The 10,103-nt window shown below is 47.4% G+C and overlaps 1 pseudogene; it reads left to right on the top strand.

Annotated features, from left to right (window-relative positions):
• Window positions 1–235: 235 nt before the first annotated feature.
• LOC149388440 (phenylcoumaran benzylic ether reductase Betv6-like) lies at window positions 236–2,942 on the top strand (annotated as a pseudogene).
• Window positions 2,943–10,103: the final 7,161 nt, after the last annotated feature.

The following is a 10,103-nucleotide window of genomic DNA, read 5'->3' as shown; positions in this document are numbered from 1 at the left end:
TTGAATATATACTAACGTCATTATTAGTCTAAGGCTTATGAGTAATATAATTACTACATCCCTGTTGTTATTTTGTTGTCTCATTTTTTTTCCTTTGCATACATATTTCTTTGTATGACACGTCACATTGCATGCATTTGAAGATTACCCTTGCCGACATAAAAAAATCATTCATGTACTACACGTCTCTTTAGTTTCACTTATATATACTTCGGTTTGTGCAAATATTTTTGTAGCAACTAGCATCAAAAAATGTATCAGGTAACAATGTCCCGTAAATTATTTATTAGACGTTTATCTCACATATTCCTCTCCCTCTTTTCATTGAAGGAACATATCCGGAGAAACTCAATTACTTCTATAATCTTTGCACTTTGCACTGTGCTCTTTCTAATAATAAGAGTCATCAGGTCCAATGTTGTTTCATGTACTTTCTGTCTACACGTTGATGTTGCGACACATATTAATTTTGCTAATATATTTTCTAGCTCTTATCATATTGCAGGTGGCCTAACAAACATTACAAATCACGTAAGTTATTTTATATGCATTTCTATAATATTTCTGTCTTTTTTTTTTTTAACTTCAACATTTTAATGGGTACAAAATTCCTATAACTGATTTTCTTGTAAAATTCAGCGAATAGATTTTGTGTTTTTATACATATTTTATTTTGTTACAACTTAGAAAATTTTACACGTGCTTTCTTGAATTAAATGGTATAATAATAAACACAGCAACTGACATAAAATATGGGCCATTTACTAAGTGGACGATTGTATTATTTATTTTTAAAAAATAATACCTACTCAAGTAACGTATTTGGCAACCATTACTTCATACAAAATATTTATTAAACAAGTTTATTATTCGGTAAGAGACCAAGTTCAACAGAAAAGACGAGAGATGCCGTTAGTTACAGAAAATTCAATGCGTGGGACGGATTTATTGATATCTATCCAATTACCTCGTTGAACACACACAAAACAAACAAACAAAAACATGGCTCTGATATTCGAGACTCATGAGAGAGCACTTCTTAAATGAAAAAGAAAAAAGCAACTCGGTGGTTGCGCGAGTGTGTGACGAATGTCTCATCATTCCTATCTTGTTAAGATGTCAAGTAAAAAAGAAAAATAAGAAAGAACCTACATGAATATCTGTCTATATTCATTTTGAGCTTAAAAACATCACCATTAAATGTATCTTGTTAGGTTGACGGGGTAAATAGAAATCTAGCAAGAACCTAGCCCAATTTCTGTCTATATTCCCTTTGAACCCCAATTAAAATATATCACAATAATTATATATATTCTATAATCCTAGACATTTAGATAGAGAAGAAAACAATCCCTACACTACCGGTGCTACAAAGCCTATAAATAACGGTCAAGAAGAGAAAAATTTCATATAACTCCTCACCATTTCCCCTTTTGTAGCTTGATCACCAACCCCTAGATTATTATCCACGTAATCGATCATGGCCGTCGAAAAGAGCAAGATCCTGATCATCGGAGGGACAGGACACATCGGCAAGTTCATAGTGGAGGCCAGCGTGAAGTCCGGGCACAAGACGTTTGTTCTCGTACGCGACTCCACGTTGACCAACCCACAAAAATCTGAAACCGTTGACAAGTTCAAGTCGTTGGGCGTGAAATTAGTCCACGGCGACTTGTATGACCACGGCAGTTTGGTCAACGCAGTCAAACAAGTCGATGTGGTCATATCCACCGTTGGTCATCTTCAATTGTCGGATCAGGACAAAATCATCGCGGCCATCAAGGAAAGTGGCAACATCAAGGTGCACATAGTTTTTTGTTTTTTATTTTAGCTTATATTTGAAATATAATTTTGATGTGATAATTATCCGGGAACATTATTATTGCCAATGGGGATAATGTTACCTGATTCCACATGTAACATTTATAAAATCAAATAAAAGTGACAAATATTTGATCTCATTTAAAATTTGGTGGGAAGTTATAAACGTTGATTTACGCACACGCTAGGTTAAAGGGAATTTTTTTTTTTTTTTTTTTGTATTTTAGAGATTCTTTCCTTCGGAGTTTGGGAACGACGTGGATCGAGTTCATGCGATCGAGCCGGCAAAAACAGCCTTCGAAACAAAGGCAAAGATTCGGCGGGCGATAGAAGCCGAGAAAATCCCATTCACGTACGTCGTGTCCAACTTCTTCGCCGGATACATCCTTCCCACACTAGCTCAGCCGGAGCCTCGGGTCCCCCGAGGGACAAAGTCGTTATTTTTGGCGACGGAAACCCCAAAGGTGGTAACTTTTTTCCCCCTTTGAAGTAAAATCAACATAATGCAAACATAATAACTCTATGAGACATGTAAACTTTTGCACAGCAATATTCAACTATGAAGAGGACATTGGAACATACACAATCAGAGCAGTGGACGATCCGAGAGCCTTGAACAAAGTATTCTACATTAGGCCACGGAACAATATCTACTCATTCAACGACCTTGTTTCACTTTGGGAGAAAAAGATCGGCAAAACACTTGAGAAAGAGTACATTTCGGAGGACCAACTTATCAACAAAATTTTAGGTATTTTTTGTACTGTAAACATTTTGGTCTCTTCATATATGTATATTAATTTTATTTTTTTTTCTCATTTTCTTTCAGAGTCTCCAATCCCACTGAAAGTAATACTATCGATCCACCACTCGGTTTTCGTGAAAGGCGATCATACAAACTTTGAGATCGAGTCATCGTTTGGAGTCGAGGCGTCATCGGAACTGTACCCCGATGTGAAATACACTACGGTGGACGAGTATCTCGATCGCTTTGCCTGATCTTCTTTTCTGCATATCAATGTTATCTGTTATGTAGTAAAATTGTCAAAGTGTGCCAAATTTATCATAATATTATTATCTGCTGTGCTTTTTATGAAGTCCCCATTTTTTTTTCCTGCATATTAATCATGGAAATGTGCGTGTGTGAGTAGGACTAATCTCATGGAAATTGACACAATTGTGTCTTATTCAAAATTACCTTTCTGTGTGAGTGATTTTCGGGAGAGCATAAAATCAAACACAAAAAGTTGATATTATGCATAAATGTGAAGAAAATAACTATTATATGAACGGATATATAATACTACATAGTGAACGCCGTGAGCATTCAACAACTAAATAAAACATGTTATCAACCATGCAAGAGAGAGAGAGAGAGAGAGAGAGAGAGAGAGAGAAATGAATGAGAAAGTGAGAGAGAAAAGAAAAAGGGTTAAAAACGTAAATACACAAAATTGATAATCTTATTTTTGGATTAAAATAGACTTATTAGATTTTGGCACCAAGTTTTATTTAGTTGTTGAATGCATTCGAGGTATTTTCTAAGTTTTTTTTTTTTTTTTTTGTAATTTTGAAAAAAAAAAATTCATTCGACGCTTTGAGAATTCATTTGAAGATTTATTGACATCTTTGTCAATAAATTTTCTGGACGTAAATAAATCTTCAAAGATTACTGGAATTTTTCTTCGAAGATTTATTGAAATCTTTGCCAATAAATTTTTTGAGATATGTATAAATAAATAACAAGATATATTGACAAACATATAAATAAATCACATGACATCTGATTTATTGATAATTATATCAATAAATTACAATATTTATTGACAAACATGTCAATAAATTATTGAATTTATTGATCAACGTATCAATAAATCATTAGATCTATTGACGTAAGCTCTCAAGCCATATATAGAACAAACTGCAAAATATATACCGATGTATCACATAAAATAAAATAAAATAAGCTTCATTTACATCTTTCGATCCATTTACTAAGATCACCTGGTCACGTTTCTTTTTCTTTTATTCTCCTTATATACGGAACCCATATCCTGCAGGAAAAATGTCGGAACTATGATTTTATAACATATAAACAATTAATGATGATCTTGTTTTCCGGTCTATCTACTAAATTTTTAATTAGTAAAAAATGTGTACATTAATTAATTAACTATATTAATATAAAATAGAATTTTAATAATTTTGTCTTCTATTGATTATCATTCAAAAATTCAATCAAAATATTGATTATCAGATATAATTTTAACATTAATAAAGAATATACTTTAATAATAAACAGATTTATGACAGTATGAAAAGGCAGGTAATGAAAACGTCATTTAACCTAAATTTCAAAGATACAAAAATATTTCTCATAAACTGTTAGGCCGTCTTTTTCTTATGGTAAAAACGACGCCTCAATTGCAAAAACGACGTTACAATATAAAGGGCAATTTAGTCAAATGCTAAAAATACGCATGACTAAAAAACCAAGCGTCAACCAAGCGCAACCAAGCATCAACCAAGCACCAAGCGCCAAGCGCCAAGCGCCAACCAAGCATCAACCAAGCGCCAACCAAGCATCAACCAAGCGCCAAGCACCGATTCTTTTCCTATAAATAGTTCATTCATTCTCAACTCAAAAGGACGACAAAAAAAGAATCCCCGGAACTCAAAAACTCTCTCAACCCCAGAGACTCTCAACCCCAGAATTCACTCAGCCAAACACTCTCCCAACTCAAGAGGACTCCGAACTCAGAATTCATTCCGAACTCAAGAGGACTCCGAACTCAGAATTCACTCCGAAACTGAGAATCCCCTGAACTACGTCATGACCTGATCCCGCAAGGCGGGTACGTAGGCAGCTCACGAGGAGCACGGTCACACCCCCCGGGCGAGCTCAACCACCAGGCGAGCTCGACCTCCAGACTAGCTCGGCCTCCAGGCGAGCTAAATCCCCCCAGGCGAGTTCGACCACCAGGCGAGCTAGACCTCCAGGCGAGCTCGACCACTAGGCGAGCTCGATCACTAGGCGAGTTAGACCTCCAAGCGAGCTCGACCACCAGGCGAGCTAAATCCCCCCAGGCGAGCTCGACCACCGGGCGAGCTAGACCTCCAGGCGAGCTCGACCACCGGGCGAGCTAGACCTCCAGGCGAGCTCGACCACTAGGCGAGCTCGACCACCAGGCGAGCTAGACCTCCAGGCGAGCTCGACCACCAGGCGAGCTCGACCACCAGGCGAGCTAAATCCCCCCAGGCGAGCTCGACCACCAGGCGAGCTAGACCTCCAAGCGAGCTCGACCATCAGGCGAGCTAGATCCCCCAGGCGAGCTCAACCACCAGGCGAGCTAGACCTCCAGGCGAGCTCGACCCCCCAGGCGAGCTCAACTTCCAGGTCAGGTTCGACCCCAGGCGAGCTCGACCCCCAGACGAGCTCAACTTCCAGGTCAGGTTCGACCCCAGGCGAGCTTGACCTCCAGGCGAGCTCGACCACCAGGCGAGCTAGACCTCCAGGCGAGCTTGACCCCCCAGGCGAGCTCGACCCCCCGGGCGAGCTACACTTCCAGGTCAGGTTCGACCCCAGGCGACCTCGACCTCCAGACTAGCTCGGCCTCCAGGCGAGCTCGACCACCAGGCGAGCTCGACCACCAAGCGAGCTAGACCTCCAGGCGAGCTCGACCCCCCAGGCGAGCTCAACTTCCAGGTCAGGTTCGACCCCAGGCGTGCTCGACCTCCAAACTAGCGCGGCCTCCAGGCGAGCTCGACCACCAGGCGAGCTAGATCCCCCCAGGTGAGCTCGACCACCAGGCAAGCTCAACCTCCAGATGAGCCCGACCTCCAGGCGAGCTCAACTTCTAGGCCAGGTTCGACCCCCAGGCGAGCTCGACCTCCAGACGAGCTCGACCCCCAGGCGAGCTCGACCCCCTAGGCGAGCTCAACTTCCAGGCCAGGCTCGACCCCCTGACTAGCTCGACCTCCGGACTAGCTCGAGGAAGTCCAATCCCAGCCCTGTCAAGGGCCAGGAAGGAAAAATCACAGCCCTAGACCGAACCACGGATCGATTTTCGTGTTGATCCATTTTCAGGGATTAATGTTTTAAGAGGAATATCCCATTACTAATCTCACAGATTCGAAGACACGTGGCCAAGTCCGCTCACGTCACGTGTCCATTAGTGTTGAACCAAAAAACGGCTTAACATTTTGGCGCTAGAAGGAGGGGGACTCGAAAACAACCACGAGTTCTCCACCGGCAAATCCACCTCTCTCTATGAGACCATCACAAGCCTCCCTGGTAGACTGTCTCTTTTCATAACCGGAAGATTCCTCCGGCAAAAATCTCCTGCAGGATGTCCAACCGCGTCGCCGCTTCTAGAAGCGACGCCCCTCAACAGGCGGAGAGCGTAGCACTTCACACACGGGCCCGAACTCAAGCTAGGCACGGTCAAGAAACCTCGCCACCAAGCGTCGTCCCGGCAACAGGCACAGCACCTCGGCCACACCCAAGTACCGCCGACGTTAGAAGTCCCGCCCTCAACACTGTCGGAGCCGGAGCCGAATCACGAAGGTCTGCTCTCGATAGATTGGGCCAAGGAGAAGAGGTAGCAGATAGCGGACACATCAGAAGATCTCCTCCGCCGCGACGTACGGGGTCGCCAGGACGCTTAGGGCCCAACGCGGATCTACGACGTCACCTCAACGCTCGGTGGGAGGTCCCGGGACGCCAAGCCGTCCCCGAAACAGGCGAACCACAAGAATTCACCCCTCCAATTACGGCAACGCCGCCTGCAGCACATATCACTCTGATCGATCAAGCATCGAACGAAAGAGAACGTACCACCAGATTTGCGCCTACCACCATACATGCCGGAAATGATGAAGTAACTAACATGTTCCACGTGTTGAGAGATGAAATCCGAGAGTTGCAGGCAGCACAGACAAGAACCCCCTTGGTGAGAAGCATGATCGAGGACATGGCTTCGCCATTCGCGGCACACGTGCTTGCTAACGACACCGGGGGGAGCTTCCATCCGCCCACCATGCCGCTCTATGACGGAAGCACAGACCCTCTTTACCACATCCACCAGTACCAGACCAACATGAGGATGGCGGGACAATCCCCGTCAACGATGTGCCAGGCATTCTGTCTCACCCTCACCGGTACCGCGTTCGAGTGGTTCTGAAGGCTCGGGCGAGGGTCCGTGCAATCGTTCGAAGACCTCCAGGAGAGGTTCCTCACTCGCTTCTCCGCTTCACGGGTCCGGAGAAAGGAAAAATCATACCTCCTGACGATCAAACAGGGCAGCTCCGAGACGCTCCAACACTACCTCAACCGGTTCGTCGAGGAGTCCAACAAGGTGGATGATTACGAGGACGGCGACGCTGTCTACGCCTTCATCGACGGCCTACGGGCTGGCGACCTTCTGACGTCGCTGGTAAAGCAGCGACCCGCTACGATGACAGAGCTCATCTCCCAAGCTACCCAGCACATCTCCGTCGAGGAGTACTACGAGAGTCGGAGGATCCGCGAGAGGAGAAACCGGCACAGGGACGAGGACGAGGTCGACGACGACCAACAAAATTGCATAAAACTGGGGGGTTAATAGAGTAAGACAAACACCAAGCACAACGCAAAAATATATATATATATATATATATATATATATATATATATGCATACATGTGAAAATGCAGGAATATAGACATAGCAATCGCGGCATCGAGCCCCAAACGCACCTCAAAGCGTCAACGGAGTCCGAGAAATGGGGTTTCGCAACGTTGAAACCCCGAACGTATCGCAAGAACTCCGTGCGACCCGAGATGAGGGGGCTTGCGCCACCAAGTCCCCGACCGACCTCAAAGCATCCACGGAGTCCGAGAAATGGGGTTTCACAACGTTGAAACCCCGAACGTATCGCAAGAACTCCGTGCGACCCGAGATGAGGGGGCTTGCGCCACCAAGTCCCCGACCGACCTCAAAGCATCCACGGAGTCTGAGAAATGGGGTTTCGCAACGTTGAAACCCCGAACGTATCGCAAAGAACTCAGAGCGACCCGAGATGGGGGGGCTTGCGCCACCAAGTCCCCGACCGACCTCAAAGCATCCACGGAGTCCGAGAAATGGGGTTTCGCAACGTTGAAACCCCGAACGTATCGCAAAGAACTTAGTGCGACCCGAGATGAGGGGGCTTGCGCCACCAAGTCCCCAACCGACCTCAAAGCGTCCAGCGAGTCCGAGAAATGGGGTTTCGCAACGTTAAAACCCCGAACGTATCGCAAAGAACTCCGTGCGACCCGAGATAAAGGGGCTTGCGCCACCAAGTCCTCGACCAACCTCAAAGCGTCCACGGAGTTCGAGAAATGGGGTTTCGCAACATTGAAACCCCGAACGTATCGCAAAGAACTCCGTGCAACCTGAGATGAGGGGACTTACGCCATCAAGTCCCCGACCAACCTAAAAGCGCCCACGGAACCCCGAGCATATCTCGAAGAAGTTCTGAACGACCTCCTGCCAGGGTCTACCTCCAGGCGGGCTCGACCTCCAGGCGAGCTCAACCTCCAGGCAGGATCGACCTCCGGGCGAGCTCGACCTCCACGCAGGCTCGACCTCCAGGCCATCGAGAACCCAACCCACCTCGAAGCCCGCTCAAGGCGCGGCTACACAAACCACTCCCTCGGCCACACAGACGAAGTGGGAATAAATAAATAATAAATCAACAAAGAAGGGGATGAGAAGCAAAGTTTCCCACACGACAAGTCGCACGCGAAACTGGGGGGTTAATGTTAGACCGTCTTTTTCTTATGGTAAAAACGACGCCTCAATTGCAAAAACGACGTTACAATATAAAAGGGCAATTTAGTCAAATGCTAAAAATACGCATGACTAAAAAACCAAGCGTCAACCAAGCGCAACCAAGCATCAACCAAGCACCAAGCGCCAAGCGCCAAGCGCCAACCAAGCATCAACCAAGCGCCAACCAAGCATCAACCAAGCGCCAAGCACCGATTCTTTTCCTATAAATAGTTCATTCATTCTCAACTCAAAAGGACGACAAAAAAAGAATCCCCGGAACTCAAAAACTCTCTCAACCCCAGAGACTCTCAACCCCAGAATTCACTCAGCCAAACACTCTCCCAACTCAAGAGGACTCTGAACTCAGAATTCATTCCGAACTCAAGAGGACTCCGAACTCACTCCAAATTGAGAATCCCCTGAACTACGTCATGACTTGATCCCGCAAGGCGGGTACGTAGGCAGCTCACGAGGAGCACGGTCACACCCCCCGGGCGAGCTCAACCACCAGGCGAGCTCGACCTTCAGACTAGCTCGGCCTCCAGGCGAGCTCGACCACCAGGCGAGCTAAATCCCCCCAGGCGAGCTCGACCACCAGGCGAGCTAGACCTCTAGGCGAGCTCGACCACTAGGCGAGCTCGACCACCAGGCGAGCTAGACCTCCAGGCGAGCTCGACCACCAGGCGAGCTAAATCCCCCCAGGCGAGCTCGACCACCAGGCGAGCTAGACCTCCAGGCGAGCTCGACCACTAGGCGAGCTCGACCACCAGGCGAGCTAGACCTCCAGGCGAGCTCGACCACCAGGCGAGCTAAATCCCCCCAGGCGAGCTCGACCACCAGGCGAGCTAGACCTCCAGGCGAGCTCGACCATCAGGCGAGCTAGACCTCCAAGCGAGCTCGACCCCCCAAGCGAGCTCAATTTCCAGGTCAGGTTCGACCCCAGGCGAGCTCGACCCCCAAACGAGCTCAACTTCCAGGTCAGGTTCGACCCCAGGCGAGCTAGACCTCCAGGCGAGCTCGACCACCAGGCGAGCTAGACCTCCAGGCGAGCTCGACCCCCCAGGCGAGCTCGACCCCCCGGGCGAGCTCAACTTCCAGGTCAGGTTCGACCCCAGGCGAGCTCGACCTCCAGACTAGCTCGGCCTCCAGGCGAGCTCGACCACCAGGCGAGCTAGATCCCCCCAGGCGAGCTCGACCACCAGGCGAGCTCGACCTCCAGACGAGCCCGACCTCCAGGCCAGCTCAACTTCCAGGCCAGGTTCGACCCCCAGGCGAGCTCGACCTCCAGACGAGCTCGACCTCCAGGCGAGCTCGACCCCCAGGCGAGCTCAACTTCCAGGCCAGGCTCGACCCCCAGACTAGTTCGACCTCCGGACGAGCTCGACCAATAGGCGAGCTCGGCCTCCAGGAGGAAGTCCAATCCCAGCCCTGTCAAGGGCCAGGAAGGAAAAATCACAGCCCTAGACCGAACCACGGACCGGTTTTCGTG

This window comes from Urtica dioica, chromosome 8, assembly GCF_054948205.1.
Source record: "Urtica dioica subsp. dioica isolate 48M chromosome 8, U.dioica_male_clone48M_v1_H2, whole genome shotgun sequence".
Lineage (NCBI taxonomy): Eukaryota > Viridiplantae > Streptophyta > Magnoliopsida > Rosales > Urticaceae > Urtica > Urtica dioica.
Note: the sequence above shows the minus strand (reverse complement) of the source record. Positions and strands in the feature narration are given on the sequence as shown.